This window comes from Zonotrichia leucophrys, chromosome 1, assembly GCF_028769735.1.
Source record: "Zonotrichia leucophrys gambelii isolate GWCS_2022_RI chromosome 1, RI_Zleu_2.0, whole genome shotgun sequence".
NCBI lineage: Eukaryota > Metazoa > Chordata > Aves > Passeriformes > Passerellidae > Zonotrichia > Zonotrichia leucophrys.
The window spans coordinates 68,691,365-68,708,756 of NC_088169.1; the positions used below are offsets into that span (position 1 = coordinate 68,691,365).

A 17,392-nucleotide genomic window follows, 5' to 3' on the forward strand; every position below is an offset into this window, starting at 1 on the left:
ATCACAGAATAAAGGTGAAATCTGGGTAAGCATAACAGAGTATGGCTTTGAAGACCAAACACAATGCCAAAAACATATTTAATATGTTTTTTCCCTAACAAAAATGTTGATGCACAGGAAAAAAACCTGAAAAATTACAGGAGAAAAAAACCCACAAACACAGAGTAATTAAGAAGCAAAAAAGCTAAGTAAAAGATAAAAAGTGGCAACTGAGATAAAGATAAGATACAAAGTCAGGTAAGATCCAGAGGGTCTATTCTATCCAAAAGAATGTGATTAGAGAGTCACTAACAGACCACATCACACCTTAGGAAGAGACAGTTCAGGCGCTGGAAAGCCCAGGAGCCTTGGGCATGTCTGAGTCATCTGACTTGAGATCTGGTAAGACTTTTTTGTATTTTTTTTAAGCTAGAGAAATAGAATAGGAAGGAGGAAAAAAGCTTTATTTCCTGAGGTGTTGAAATATTTCAACTACCTTAACTAACGTTCAATAGAGGATCTAAATCCCACACAAACAATGCTGCCCTGTGCTGTCTTTTGACATTGTACTCCCACTCCATCAATGGTGTTTCAGCTGTTGAAAAGGTATCTGTGTAAGCTTAGCTATCATAAGGAATATAATATGAATATTTAAATAATTTTATATACTTCACAACTCTTCAAAGATCTGTATGAATGTACTAATTCCCCCAGAAATGTGAAAACCCTGATTTTCATGCAGAAAGGGAGACACTTAAATTTAAAGGAGTTTTGTTTCTCCAGAGGTTTTCATTTCCTCTGATCGCCTCACAGAAACACGCTCTCAGTTTCAGTAGGGATGAGCTGGTATTGATTTTCCCCCCTAGAACCTTTTAAGTGCTCCTCGTAAAGATGACCTGATTGTTTTCCAACAAATCCTTTGTCCTCATAATAATCTGTTGCCTATTTTTAGGCACATTTAAAATTATTTAAAAGCACAACACAACGAAATATTCCAGCTTGCCATTAGTTCTCACACCTTGTTCCTACTTCTTAACAACTAGGGAGTTAAACTAAATTATTAACTCCTGACATTATAGGCTCCAATTCAAACCAGGAATTTAAAGTATGCATTTGATTATTTAGTGATGTTTATTTCTGGCTACAGACACAAAAAATCTGCTAGATTGAAGAACTCTCCAAACCACTCTCCTCCAGAAAAACAATGACATACAGCATTAGAGCAGCAAGAGAGATTCCTACACTGCAGCTGTTGTCTGTATTACTTGTAAATGGAGTTAAGCAAAATGCAGTTTAAAGCTCTGGAAAAACAACTGGCTTTATTTAAATGCTAAGTATTAAAAAAAATCCCTCAAGCAAGCAACATGCAGTCAAAAACATGAAGGCTTTTTGGTTCTATCATTTAAACTCTAATGGCTGACATAATTTAACATAAATGGCACTTGATTAAATCTATCCATGAAAACTGTCTTAGGTTTTAAAACAGAATAAGCTCTGACTGTAATCCAGTGCTGAACCCTTCAGTTACCAAAAAGGTTAAAAGACACTGCACTAACATACTATTGAAATAGTATTTCCTACCTGAAAATATGGAAGGTCTTTTCTTAGAGCGCCTTGGGTGTATAGGGTCTATATTCCTAATATTTTTTTGAAACTTTCCTTTAAAATCATTTTCTAGCAGGATGTCTGGCGGCAGGCTCCTCCGTCTTGCTGATTTATAACGAGTCTGATGGGGATTAAGTTTACTCTTAGTCCTGGAGCACAAGCTGCTGTCATCCAGAGCCATGGTGGAGCGTTAACGCCGCCCCAGCGCGAAGGCAGCCCGCACACCCAGAGTGTCGGGACCAGTGGTTCCAGAGCCAGCAATCTCAGATGTTCTCATGCTCAACTCACCCGTTGGGGAAGTTGAGCAGGTTGAGAGGCGTGTGCTGGGACAGGTGTAGTGTTACTGCATCGCCCCTCCTTGCAGCAGCGAAACAGCACAGGGAGGAGGCAGGCTGAAATAATTCGTTTGAAACTTTTGAGGTAATTAGGAAGTTCAGCAAACCTGAGCTCAGCAGCACAATTTCTACGAAGTGGAAAATACAATTTAATATGAGGCATTGTCTAGCGTTAGTATGGTTTATATTATACCCACAGTATTTCTCAGGTCAGTTCATTAATAGTTCATTAACTTGGCAAGTTAAACAGGTGCTGCTTAACCTTATGAAAACAGTGTGAGAGAAAAACAAACAAACAAACCCATATCCAAAACCTCAACCCACAAACAAAAATAATACACACAAACAATGTGTGTATTAAAAAATAAAACAAACAAACAATGACAAAACAACACCCAAACAAACCATCAAACTCTAGATGCCAGCCTAGGGACCTGTCAGGTGAAAAGCACTACCCACACAGTATGTTTGGGTTTTTAGTCCTGTCATTTCACAAACTTCCATTTTGAAAGTTGATAAACAATCCAAATCACAAAGGGTTTTATGGCCACAACTGTCAGTTTGGGGTTTCTTTCCTCAACAAGCAAGAATGTTATTTCCTACTGAAGAAATCAAAGATGTGATAGTGTGACTAATTTCTCTCTCTATGTAACTCCTGACTAGTAAAAATTAGACATTTAAATACATGTATGACAGAGATGGTCTGTAAATTCTCCATTTAAATAAAACTCCAGGTACTTTTCTTGTTTTGTTCCAGTTAATCCAATTAAATCTTTTGAGCCCCCCAGATGTGATCTTCCTTTCTCAAATATTCAGAGAAGACAAAATGAAACATCTTCTATTCACCTGCTAATTTTCTTATTAAATTCTACCATAAATGAGGCAAAATGAATTAGTAAATCAAAACAAACAAATCTTCTGACTATATACATTTTGTTGTTAAAAAACAGCACTTAATATGGCAAAGTGAATAAACAGAGTGGTAATTCAAAAGGGAAACATTCAAATAATGTTTCAGTTGTGGATACCTAAAGAAAAGTGATTTTAGCAACTGAAGACAGAACTTGATTTCTTTAATTTTTTAACAACAATTATACCAAAAATGCTTTAATTACTTTCCTAAAGATAGCCTACACTGTAAGATTGGTGTAATGATCACAAGGTTGGCTGCTCCAAACACAGCTTTTGTGTGAAGTTCATTACAAGCTTTTGTAATTTTATGACTGAAAAAAGTAAATGGTTCATCTACATGTTTTTGGAAGGGAAGAGTGGAAATTTGACATATAAATATATAAAGTGTGTAGCTTTTAAAAAACTTTTATTGAGGATGCAAATATTCTGCTAGATTCTGTCTTGGTCCTCTGGGAATTAAATTGCATTGGGCTGAAAGTCGAAATTATGAATGGAAAGATCCAATCTTAAATACATTGGACTCAGAAATCATACCCTGCATGAACAGACAGATCATTTAAACCAAATGAACATTAAATGTAGATAGCCAACGGACTATTTCTGATCTTGCTGAGTATTCTAGGGATCATGAGAGCTCTTTTTACATGTGGAAATAAGCTTTTGAAAATTTCACTGGATTCCAAAAGAGGTTAGGTGGTGAGAATTAGGTTATAACCAAAGGGAATTGTGTGTCTAAATTGCTCAGTTACATTTTAAAAATTCTTCTACATACCGGTTTTCATCATTAGAGACAAAATGCTTAATTCACATCCTTCAAACCTGTGTATCTCATCCTGTTTTTCCCGGTTAATTAAAAAATATGTCCAAGAAGTTTTTCTTGTTTCACCTTCTCTTACAACTCCATTTCTTTTTTCAGCTTTGGCTGAACCAGCATAAAAATATTTAGCCCATTTCTAATAGCCTAAGTTAACCAAAGTGAATTCATCAAATGCTTTTCAAAACAACAGAAGATGCTTAAATGTGAGCAAATAAATATACTTGAACCAGGTGTGAAGACTGAGAAATAAAAAATGCAGGAATTAACTTTTGAGGAGCTATAAAGGGAAATTTGAAGGAAGCTTTAAATAATATTTCAATATCTTCAGCAAGTGATCTAAGCTCTGGGTTACAAGTTATGAAAACAGCTCAGAACTTTTCCAGCTTAAAAAACTCTAACACATATAAATAATTAAATATTCATTAGAAGAGTGACTTGAAAGTGAGTGTCCCATATTCTCACTGAGTGATACAATTGCTGCACCACACAATCCTACCTTCTCTAGCCCAATGAATATTCATGCCAAGTGGAACATTTCCAACAGAAATTGCTGCTGGGACACTCCAATTTGTGTAGCGGTCATACTCTTTCAGATGGGGAAAATCTGTCAAGGGTACAAACCCCTAATCAAGTCAGAGTACACCAGAATCTATAAAAAGTTTAATTCAGAGGGGCTTTCAAATTGCCTTTTATAGGATCTACACTAGAACACATTCTTGAAAATGCATTCAGAACTGAAAATCAAAAAAGGCAAACACTTGTTCCAAAAACTGAAAATCCTGAGCAGGTAAAGCAAAAGAATATGCAGCGGTAAAACAGAAACTGAGAATTCTAGTGATGTCTGAAAATTGTTGAGAATGAGATGCCTAAGTGTCACTTTAGTAGTTTAACTCTATTACATATCCTGTCAAAGGACAAATAATACACAAGATCCTTCAGAAGACATTACTACAGGAAAGTAATCACTGTGTTACATTCAGAACTGAATCATGAAAGTGCTCAAATTACAGAAAACAAATACCAGGAATCATAATTTGGCTACATTTTCAGGCTGGCAAAGGTTTATAAAGCCTCAGATTTCTCTGGTAGGTTTGGTGTATTTCAGTACTTTTTTATGATATTAAAAGGTCAGTATAACAACCATTTGGTTTATCCATTTCAGTCAAAGGCTAAATCAGAACATCTTTCCCCTTGCCTCCAGCAAATTACCCACTTGTAGGGTCTGCAGTTTCTCTTACTAATTATTTTGGCTGAAGTTTGGTAAGTAAGTGCTGAAGGTAACTGATGTGTGATTTCAGTTTGGATGGTACCCTGTACTGCAGAAATACAGACTGGAAGCTACAAAATCAGCCTGGTCCAAAAATAATATAAAAAATTCTCACTGGGGAAATTATCATTATCTTTTAAAAAATAATACAGCAGCAAATGCTCTTATATTTCCTGTGAAGTGAGCCAGTTGTTATTATGACTGCATTACAGCTGCCATTCCCCTTTTCAGCTGAGGAAATATTTGGCTCATCATCAGCAGAAGCAAGAAGAAGTTTTTCTAAAAAGTGTTCTCAGTGTGTTTCCTCATGCAGGCTGGCTCAGAAAATCTGTATTATGGAAAAGGAAAACCAACTCTGCAATGAGTTCCTGTCTGGCTTGGTAATGTAACTTCTGTATCAGTGTACAGGGATCCATGGTCCTTCCCACCACGCCACACACACCAGGACACAATGGGACCTGGAGGAAGGATGAGGCCTCTAAGCCACATATGTTGCAGGAACTGCAAAGGCATGAAGGGAAAGTTTGAGCTTTACTAACATTTCAAACCAGCTCAGTTTAATCAACCAAACCTCATCCTTTTTGCCTGTGGCCTATGGAGCTTTTCCCCTTGTTGCATTAGCACCCATTTGGTGATGTTGCACAGCAAACTATGGCACAAACCTAGGTTGCCTTTTATTTATTTGTTTATTTATTTGTAGTCATGCTGCCACAAAGGACAGGAAGACAAGAGTAAGCATCCAGGACAGGAATATATTAATTCTTTCTTTTTGCAACTGAGCCAGGTTAAAAAAATTTTAACTGTTACACCTTAAAATATTTGTAAAAATAAGGTTATAAAGGCAATGCTCAGGCTACTTAACTAATTTCAGTGCATTTTACTGGTGTCAGACATTTAAAGAAATGAAGTTGTTACGAAACAAGTTGAATATTCCAGCGTACCTTCTTGCCAAGGAAACTGTTAAAAAGCACACACAAATTTAGCAAACAATCTTGTTATTTTATTCCCCATAAGCACTTATTACCCAGGTCTCACACCCTGTACATAGCAGAACAGTCATAGATCTCAAAAGTTATCTGTGCCATGGAGTCTCTAACTTTTTTTGTCTTGCATTTCACATAGAAAAGCTAAACAACAAAGGAAGAGAAAAAAGGGTATAAAAAAGAAGGAATGAGGAAAATACACAGCTGTTCAAACCCTCCAACTGTTGCTCAAAAAAGTATTTGTTTAATTTTCTGGAATACCCTGGTTGTCTTAATCCATAGGATGTGAACATCTGACAAGTTCCCTGCTTGAATTAACCTATTTCTTCTGGTTTACTGCTGTTAGAAACAGAGTCTGGACTAGGCACAGCCTTAGCAGCCAAAAAAATCTCTCTTCAATCAAGCATCATAGTATAAGAGGAAAAGGTCATCAAATTAATGCTGATTGTGGTCACAATCTTAAAAAAAGCAAAGACGTCACTTTAGGTTCACATTAATCTCTACCCTGTAGCAAACACTGGCTCACAGAATTGTGCTAATAAGACTCAGTTGCCAGGCTACACCTGACCTTCGAGAAGCTAAATAAGAGTATAAGATGTTCATATCACACACTATATTTATGGTTTTAACTTGTAGTAGATAACTTAATATTGAGCTACAGAAAAGAGAAGTAGGCTTTCAGCCCAGATGATTCTTCAAATTATCAAATACTAACATATAAAACATGAATAAAAGAAGAGAGCTTTTACAGAGTTGCTTTCTATGCTGGAATGTTGGTTTGAATAGATGAATATTGATAAGAGATTTGGCTGAGTATTTCAAATGCTTTGTCCTTCAGCTGAAAGAAGATAAGCACCTTTAATTTGAAGTCATATTCTTTCTCGCTAACAACATACAAAAAGCTGTAATCTGATTCTTAAGATACTATTAGTCTTTTACTGTTGGATCTATAATGTGCATGTCCCCTATTAAAACAAAACCTGACTTAAGTCACAGCATTTCATAGGCAGAACAATTCATAGGCAAATGTCCATTTGTAATAATTTCACTTCACACTGACATTCCCAGTACACGATGGCTGTTGCAGCCTTATTTTCATGAGGACTTGAAAGTCAGTCCTTCTCCCAACCCAGGAAAGAGGCATTTTCTGCCAGGGTAGAGTGAAGAGGCACAGCACAAGCACCCAGCTAGCTGACAGGCTCCTTGCAGATGGCTTCAGAGCTGTCAGCACACACAGCTTTGCCCAAGTGGAAGCGGCTGAACGTCTTCCAAAGATCAAAGGCTGAGGGTGGAACTTGCCAGAGTCTGCACAGCGGTAACACTTGCAATCACAAAATCATGCTTGGGATTATTCCACTGCAACGTGGGACATTAAGCCTATGCTCTGGGTACAGTGGTAAGAGAAAGACCTGAGGCTCTGAGGGAATTTTACTCAGTATGAGGTAGTATTAGTCCTGAATAAACATGGCAGATGGTTTCACTCTTGCCCTCTATGTTGAAAGTGAATGCTATGAGCAAACTATGCATATGAAGGTTACAGATTTCAGAGACAATTTTCTATTTAAAACCACTTCTGAGTGTTCAGTATTCTACATGAAATAAATTTTGTTAGCACATATGTGTGAGATTATAACAGCATTTCAGCTTCTGAAAAAAAAAAAAGTGTTACAGATATAGAGGGGAAAAAACCCACCACGTATGGAACTTAAAAGCACTTTTCAGAGAGGATTACCATCTCAAGTGCAAGAGCAATCAATATGAAAATGAAGGCACTCCACCTAAGGCCAGAGCTCTAGAAACACCAGGACACATCCTAAACAACTCTAAATGTCTGACTGATACACAACTCCAAACTGAGTTTCAACTTTTGCTACAGAAGAATCTCTGTGACACTGCTACAGCATCATAAAGCAGGATGTGTAAATGATCTTTAAAACCTCCAGTTCCAGGAAAAAAAAATCCCACAGCTGAACATTTGTCCTTGTTCAATTGAACAATATTAAACTTAAATACTTTTCTTATAAATACTTATTTTGCATTTAAACAGTATTAATAAGGTCCTCTTATTGCACCTAACACTGCAAGACAGTAGGATATGTCAGTTATATTATAACTATAACATAAATACAATATAACAGGATGTCAGTTATAATATAAGCATTTTTTGTGCACCAGCTTACTCCCTCTCTATGCACACCTCTCTTCTCCTCTTTTCCTTCTCCCATTTGCAGTAAGCAAATCATTGCCTGGGCAAAATGAGAATGGCTGAGGGAAGGTTCCTCTACACCACTTCATAAATATGGATTTAGAAGCAAAATGGAGCTTCTCCTACAATGTCACTGAAAGAAAGAGAAAAATCAAGGAAAGGAACAGCTATCTGAATAGTACATGCAAATTTCACAGCCCCCCTCCCCCCCCACCTGCCATACATAGAGACAAAAAATGCCAACCAGCATGTGAGAAGGATCGGGGAACGGGAAGGATGTGAGGAAACTCAGGGTCTGCAAAGCACAGGAAGTGGTGGCCAACAGCGAGTAACTGCCACACACAGCGCTGCCACAGAGCAACAGCGAGCGCTGCTTGGCAAGCACAAGCAGGGCCTGACCCCTAAAGCAAGCTCCACGGTGAGTGAAAAATCCCAAGTGCTTTGAGACTGAAAAAGAGAGAAAATTCCACAAAACATGAAAAGAAGAATAAGAAATGCTGTACAGATTGAAGTCAGAGATTTTTTCAGGTATTCTTTCATCCATCCCTGTTTACTAGAGATGTTTGAGAACATAACTGTTAAAGAACATCACCATTTTAAACAATGGCATTAAAACTCCCAATTTTACTGATTATTTTCCTCTGACTTCTTGAAGAATCAGCTGCATGATAAGATGGCTTCCAAATAATGCCTGAAATATTATTCTTAGACAGGACTGGAAAAATATTATATTCTATCATGCTGCCATAAATATGACTCAATTTATATAGACTGTAGGACAATGTTAGATTTAAGGCAGTGTGCCTGTGTATTTATATATAAATATATAGATATTTAACATGTATAGTAAAACCTTACATAGGTACATTGATTATTCAATTTCTCCATTAACGTTCATATTAAGACCCAGTGGACACAGTTTCAATTAATACAAACAGAAAAACATTTTAAAATTTGGATGGGATTATTTGTGACTCTGTACAGGCATGAGATAAATACAATTTAGGCTAATTTGACAAATAATTTGCAAGAATAACAGTGAATGCATTCAAAACAGTATTAGCAGAAGAGGGTAGCTATGTCTCCTTTGCAAGCCCCCTAAATAGTCAAAATGATAAGAAAGATCCTGTGCTGAGCAGATGCTCCCTTAGGGGTTGTGCTGCTTGAGGTGCTGCAGTGGCCCAAGGCTTTCCAGATAAACACCAAATACACAGATAAACATACACACAAGCTATTGTACACTGTGGAAATCAGACACAAAGATTGCTCTTGCAACAACACAACAGGAAAGGAGAGTTACTTTCCTGAATGTCAGCTGTGCAACTGCTAAATTTTAAACTAAGACAGCACAACCCTATTTTGAGTAGTAATACGAATGAGAACAACGGAGAAAAACACAGCATTAGTGTAAAATGAAATGTGCAATAACCCAGTTCAAGTCAGACACTCCCTGCAGCAAGTACGAATTTTGAGACAACTCAAAACTCAGTTCACCCACTGACTGAACATTTAATCCACACAAGTATCAGGTCTGTCAAGAAAAGGAAACATCCTTCACTCCTTCATGTTTTCTACCATTATCTTTATGCAGGGTTCCAGAAACAAGGAATTTATTTCACCTAAAGTTAATTAAGAGCTTAGTTAGGAGACAAAAAAAGCTTGCCAAGAGAGATAAACCCTGAAACACTCCCAAAACTTAGTGAGACTCCCACTGAATTTTTCCAGTAATTCATTCCACAGTCCAGGGAGGTGCATGACACACCACCATCTTCATGCTTCTTCGAAGTTCAGCTCCAGGCTTTATAACCCTGAAATAAAGGTGGGCGGCCAAATATCAAGAAGCAATACATTTTTCAGCTAGACTGTTGGCTAATTAGTTAAGGGCTTTCAGACTCAGGAGGAAAATTCTGAAATTAATCCAGATTCAAAGATACTCAAACATACAGTTTGAATAAACAATAATTTTCTGACATTTCAGGTTAGTTTCAAGAGGAAATGGAAGAACTGATGTCTGTGATAGCAAAGAACACAATGATTTGGCTTATCTCTGGGAAGTCAAGTTGTTACCAGTCTCTGGAACAGGCAAACACATTCTTGAAGCCTTCTGCAATTATGCAAACATCCAATAAAAAGTCCTAAAATACTCCCTGAAGAAACTAATTCTTTTCAGGGAGACATGTATCAGTAAAGTAAACCCTTCAATCAGTTTGTGTTAGGAGTCACTACCCTTTCCTTTCTGTGGTTAAGCACTACTGTCATGTTAGCACTATGAATTTAGCTAAGTGACTGTGCATTGAGAACATATCACAGGTATGGAAGTGAAAAAGTACCAGAGCAAGGGCCAGACACGGCACTTTGCACTGCTGGTCATAAAATTTCTATCTTTCTTAGGTGGAGAGAATTATTTGTGGCCTATCTTTCCAAGTCGTGACTGCAAACAGCAAGTATTAGGGGAAAAGCTCTTTTAACATAGTGAGCAAATGTAACAAATAATTTTGGGGAGGGTGAAAAATAATATTAATAAGGGCACCTAAAGAACCTGAGAGTCCCTTGGTTCCTACACAGATTGGAAGCACATGGAGCAATGGGTGAAGTTCAGATCACACTTCAGCAGAAATGAGATTTCCAGATGTGTTTCTCTAATCTAACAAGCAGAACACATCTTGCATGGGGAAGAATACAGCACAGGCACACAAAACCCAAGAGATCAGTGTAAACCAGGGTCTGACCAACTGCATACAGAGGCTGCAGAGCCTTCCCTGCTAGCTAAGGATAGGCTTTTGGAAGGTTCTGGGGACTCATATGAATTAAATCACACAGCCTAATTTCAGTCTGAGAGCCTATTCTTCCATACCTGTTTTGCAGTCCATGGATAGAGCCATTGATTTACGGCTGGGAATAACCTTTGCCTCTCCACTAAATATACTGAATAGGGGGAAGGGTAAAGTTAGATTTTGGGAGTGCCTGTCCCACAATCATAGGATTATCCTGCCTTCTATGGCAGAAGATGCTACAACTCATCTATTCCAATGTTGATATTTCCTTATTTTGAGAAAAATTTGGTTTGTGTTAAGCTAGTTCAGCTTAAACATTCAGGTGCCTTTATTTATTAGGCTGAGAACTTCCTTGCTTTGAGATGGTTTTTTAAAACACAAAATTTGTAGATGATGATGAACTCATTGTGCAAAATTCTGTTCTACAAATTTACACAACTGACCTCTTGAAGCCTCACAATATAAAAGTTTATCCTTTGCTTTTTTTTTCTTCTCTAGACCTTCAAAAATTCTACAGGCCTTCTTTTTCAACTCTCTCCCTTATTTATACTTCTTTGTTAAGTCAAAATATTAAGGCACTGGATACAGTATTTTGGTACCACCATATTGTAGCATCACACTAACAGCTAAGCTGAAGAAGCTTCTTAAATTGCCCCTTGGTTTTCCTTCAAGTTACCACCCTGAACAGTTTTGTATCTGCAACCTATCTATGCCCAGTTACCTTCCATGTAACAGCATTAAGGACATGTTTTGTTCTACCATGAGCACTTCACTGGGCAATTCACATATGACTATCAGGCTGTAATACTGATCTAACTTGATTATTAACTAATATCTCACCAATTTTAGACCCCCTGAAAAATAGTACTGCTGCTGAGGATACTTACCAAGTGAAAATTTTACATCATCCAAATGTTGAAAAACAATATGAAAAAGCTATGAAACTGTAGAATTCTTAACTCTCCCAAAGAGCCAAAAATCATATCAATTATCAATCATAAGTGAAGATTTGAAAGATGGGGTTTCTTTAAAAACTACTGTATATAGTCTTTAAGCTATACACAGAAGTGAGCACAGAGTTGCCAAGACTGATACATTTTTTCTGCCCTAAGCAGAGGACGGAGCAGGGTTTCATCTCTCATGACTCGCTTTCTCTAATTTGTTCATACAATTCCAAAGCTTTATGTATCATTATTTTAATTGGGAATGGCAAACTAATGAGCAGAACTTCCTCTGATGGTCAGAGTGCTGTATAAAGAGATGCATGGAGTGAAAGTAAACAATTCAAAGGGATTTTGTCTTCCAATGTCTAAGACAATGCTGAAGAAACTGTAAAAAATAGGATATGAGATTCTTACAGCATTTTTCACTGCAATTTTGGATTATTCTGTTTAGGTATCACATTTATTTGAAATTGGAAACTGAAAACTTTCTATCTTATGATGTAACTCTAAATAATGGCACCACTAGGCTGAAAATATTCTTCTGTCAAATCCTTTTAAGGAAGGTGTCTAGCAGCAGATTTCTGCTGCTAGTAGTTTGAAATTGTACCAAAATTGTCAATCTCGATTTGCTATTGTATATCAACCCCCACATTATCAATGTGTGTGTGTGTGCATATCTGTGTGAAAGTATGTACAAAAATACACTGAAAAATAAATCCAAGTCTGCAGCCTAAGCAAAAATTTTTCAGCTTGCTTTCTGGAAACACAGAAAGTAGGTCAGCACATATTCCAAAATAGCACATCAGCACTGAAAGAAAAAGTAGTATATCTGTACCTTTGGACTTTTTAGCTCATCTCTCTGTAGGGGGAAATGGAGGATAAAACCCTTTTTCTTATTCTACGATATGTATGAGAAAAAATTGCTTACACTTAAAAAAGCCCCCAGATAAGTCACCTACATGGGTAAAATGTTGTCTGTTTTAATCAAAGCAAAACAACATTGAGTGGAACCATTTAAGCTGTATCTAAATATAACCAAGGGAAAAGCCAGGATGTTTAATATGTGTTTAAAATGTTGTACTGGATACGTATCACATCCTGTTCCTTGCACATCTTGTTCCTTGTATCAAAAACCTATTTGGTAAAATATTTACTTAAGAAATAACAGCATACTGTCTGTGATTTTGTAGTTCATCTTGTGAGGATTCTTTTGGGTTTTTTTTTCCAGTATTTGCTGTTGCAATAAGAATTGCTGCCTATTTGTGATATCTTTGATGCTAGACACACTCTTAAAGAAAAATACTTTCTTTTATTTATTCCCCACCCACCCCCATTTTTAAGAAACTAGAAAGCTAAAGCAAAAACCGAATTACTTAAGCACTCGCGCATCTTATGCTATAGAGATTCTCAAGAATTCTTCTGGAATTGATATTGACAAACTCCTTTCCTGAACTATTACAGTTCTGTAACATGAAAGGAAAATCAAAATCCACTCTTAGGCAATATTAAATAATGCTTATCAGCTGTAAAATATCACCTGATTCAGGTCAGTATCAATACTGTTGGCTTCAACATGATGCATGATGCTGATATGTTTACCAGAACAGATTTCAAGCTAGGACACTGATATATCTAATTAGGAAAAAATTATATTGCCTCCCTCAAATTCCAAGTGTCAGTCTTCATTTGGATCTCTGCACTAGATTAAAATGAATGCTCGAGACGTACTGAGCATTGGTAGCACGACCTTTTAAGTTCAGTGATTTCTATGCAACCAGCAGGAATGCCTAGAAATAACAAAACAAGTCTATTTTTAGCTCTTCATTCTCCCGGCCTTTTTCTCTTGCTTTTTTCTTAACTACTGCTATGTTTGTGTTCCATCTCAATTCTTGGGCACTTAGCTCTAATTTATTTCCTTGTATCATTCAGACCTGTTTAAATATCACATCCTCCAGTTTGTGAAGTACTATAATCCATGTATATATGTACATCATTTAGGCAGTTAGAGAACTGGATCTTCCACAGAGCCAGGCTTTCCAAGAAGGGAAATCAAAATGGAGAACAACTTCCTGAACCTACAGCTGCTGGGATCTGCACTTTTCTTTCACTCAGTAAACTGTTGCTTGCTATCAGAACTTAAGAAAAATCAGGACCTTCCTAGGTAACACAGGCTTCACAAATAACTGAGTGAAGAAATTATGAAGTTTTTAAAACTTTGACAAATGAAGTCAAAGTAGTAAAAAAAAAAAAAAGGTTGAACTTTATGACTTTATGGTTGAACCAGTCCTGTGAGATCTCTACCTTGCAAAATTTTAAAACTCTAGCCTAGCAAACAAAGTGCATAATTAAACACGATTAATTGCATTCCTAGATTACTGCCAGATAGCTTGTCACATGCCTTGCTGGGTATAAATGCAGTTTTCATTTGTTACTTCTAAAAGCCAAAGGCACAGAGCTAATTAATTTCAATCTCAATACAGCTCAACACATATACTATTAAAATATCATCAAAACAAATAGCATACATTTACAGTGAAGTATTAAATAAATAGGGGAAAATAAGGCAGTTGTATTTATGAGTAGCAACAGATATTATCTCCCTTCTCTCTACCACTGTCTTGTTGAGGCCAGCACTGTCATCCTCCAAAACCTGAGAGATCTGTGGGAAGATAATAGGTCACACATTCATCAGACTTTGGTACTGCTAATTTTTCTGACATGCAACCAGTGTCATTAAAAAAATAACGCTGCTCTAGTTAAATGGAACCAAATCAGCTCCTCAGTTCCCTGGGAGTTTTTCTAAACTGTAGAAGACATTTCACAACAGCTCGTTATGTCATTTGGTCTCATTTCCCTTTAGAAAATAAAAGCCCACAAAGAGGTTTGCATATTCACATAGTTCCTTCTCTGAGTTCAAGGACACTTACAAGACACCTGCCAATATGCCAAATTTGTATTCAGTGGAGTGGGAAGCCTGCTGCCAAGAGATAACATTTCCACCCTGAAACCATTAGCTTAACTGCTGAGAGGGGGTATCTTCTCAAACTGCTTCATGAAGGAGAAACACAAGTATTAACCAGTTCTTTGAAGGCACAGTAAAACAGGTAAACTAATCCTGAAGTGGTCAGATCTAGTATTTTCTGAGCTTGTTTAAACCTGGAGGTCAGAATTACAGTTGCAAGGTAGTCTAGGAAACAGCTCCTGCATTTCCCAGCTTACCAGCCTGTTATTCCAACAGCTGTACTTTTCCAGACCAGAGTCACCAGGCACTCCTTCCCTCCTGGCTCACATGATGCAATGATACGTGCTCAATCTCGTGCCTGGAGCACTGGGGATTGTGCTCTGCACTCCTGGGGCTGCACTGCTCTACAAGAGGTAGGTATCTCCCTCACACCCTTCAGAGACTGTCATTGGAATTTCCTATTGTTCCAACAATGCACCAGGTTGAAACTGGACATGCTGCTGTGCAGATGTGTCCCCAGCCCCACCTCTGGCCAAAGCAAACTCACAGCCTTGGCCAAAGGGAGCTCTTTTCACGTCAGCTGTAAGATACACATCACTGATGTACAGAACAACTTATCGCTAGGCAATGAAAATAACCATCTTCACAGTGATCATAAAGGTCCAGAACACATATCACACATTTACAGATCTCTGTGCTCTACAGCATAAATGCATCTTTTTACTTGTTTTGATTTGCACTGTCTTGGGCAAAAACCACACTACATCAAAATAAAATAAGCACCAAATAATAAATGGCTTTATAATAATTGTCCCAATGCACTGAAAAGCATAATCCAAAAATCTAGGAAAGCTGAAACAGAAATATCTGTATTTAAGCAATCAACAAAGAAAATAACATAACTACTCCACTGAAAAGGCTGTGACCCTGTCAAGAGTCTTTACAGTACTGCTCTTTAAAAGCAAAAGAAAATATTTCACCCCCACACTGGTATGGAATTGGGAGCACTATAGAAGCCAGCACTCCAGGAGAAATTCTGCTAACAAGGTCACCTGATGTGGCTAATAGCCGATTATGCAGCAAAATTAATTGTCTCCTAACAGTAGTTTAAAACTAATTCACCTTCTTTCTAGTAGGAAAAGAAAGGCTTTGCTTTGTTCAAGAGGACACTGCTGCACTCATGTTGCTGTATACTTTTCCCCTGGCTCCTTGGTATATAAATGCATGGCAGCAATTGCAGCTATTTTATATCCTTTAATTAGTACATGTGCAAAATGCTTGTTCATCTGTTTTCCAGCAACATATCAGCATTTACAAAACTAAATATAGACAACTCTTTTTGTTATAAGTTTTGTTATAACTCTATATTTGTTATAAGGAATTTCAGCCCCAGGAAGGCTTTAACTAAACACTTGCACTGTATCAGATTTGTTAAAAGCCACAAGTTTCTTCAGCTCCTGGTGATGGCTTGCCACTTTTCAACAACATTAAGACAAAGACTCTACAAATATCTGTAGTAAAGTATGCACAGTCTCATGTCACATGTGATAGTCTTAATATAGCTTTGTAATTAATTTTTAAAGTCAGGCCATAAGAACCCAAAACATTGCCAAATATTTAAATTTATGCTCACAATCTTTTTTTGTAAGAACCACATATACATGAACTTCCAAATACCAATCTACGTGTTTTATATTCTTCACACCTATGCAAAAGACTTTTAACTATTTACTAAAAATTTTAGAATAGTTGCCAAACCTAGTCAATAAAGAAATACATTAATACCTAGAATTTATTATCAGTCTTACCAGAAAAATCTCATGTAAATCCATTAGGACTACATAATAAATGCAAAGTCTTACCTTTCCCTGAAGCAACAGTTTCCAGCAGTGATCTTTCTTAATGCTTTAATTCTGCAATGTAATCTTCATAAATAGTTTTCTGGTTCAGGCAGAGATGGGTTAACTGCAAGCAGTCTGGATGCTATCTTGCTTGCTTCCTGGAGATCACTGTTTTGCTTTGTGAGCCATCACAACTACCTAGGAAAAATAAAAGCCAACCCTCAGTCACCTGGATAGTGTGAAATATTACTGCTCCCAGATTAAACAAAAGATATAAAACAAATCCATGTCTTAAAACACAATGTTAAGATTTGTATTTATCTACCAAACATTTCATAACAGATGCCATTAAAAGAACTATTGCATGCTTTCTTGCCAGGATTCATGTTCTTAGATAGAGACATAAAACAAGTGAGAAAAATTTATATACAAATGTCATAATTTTTTTAAATTACACCTTGTCATTACACTGAAAATATGAACTATAAACTAGACTTGAAACTAGACCTTTTTTTTGGTAGATTTTTGATCAGAAGCTATAAGCAACAGCAAAAACTGAGTTATGCTGTAATCCCTTACGCAGAAGCAAACAGAATGGTGCCTATGGGAAAAAAAAAGGGCTGGAAGTAGGAATGCACTTTGGTATCTATTTGGTCCTGCTGCAAGGTCCCTATTACAACAGGAAACATTATATTCCTGCTTGGTGCAAATACAGGCATCTGGCTGCCAAAAGGCTCTGATGTTGAGACTACTACCTGCAAAACCAC

General features: G+C 37.0%; 1 protein-coding gene across 2 annotated transcripts in view; it reads right to left on the reverse strand.

Moving 5' to 3' along the window:
- The window catches only part of FRY (FRY microtubule binding protein), a 223,099-nt gene that overhangs the window by 177,606 nt on the left and 28,101 nt on the right, over positions 1 to 17,392 (reverse strand). For both annotated transcript variants that reach the window (XM_064716468.1, XM_064716459.1), the window contains exon 2: positions 16,647 to 16,823. The gene's annotated coding sequence lies outside the window, so the exon portion shown is untranslated. The remainder of the gene's footprint in view (positions 1 to 16,646; positions 16,824 to 17,392) is intronic.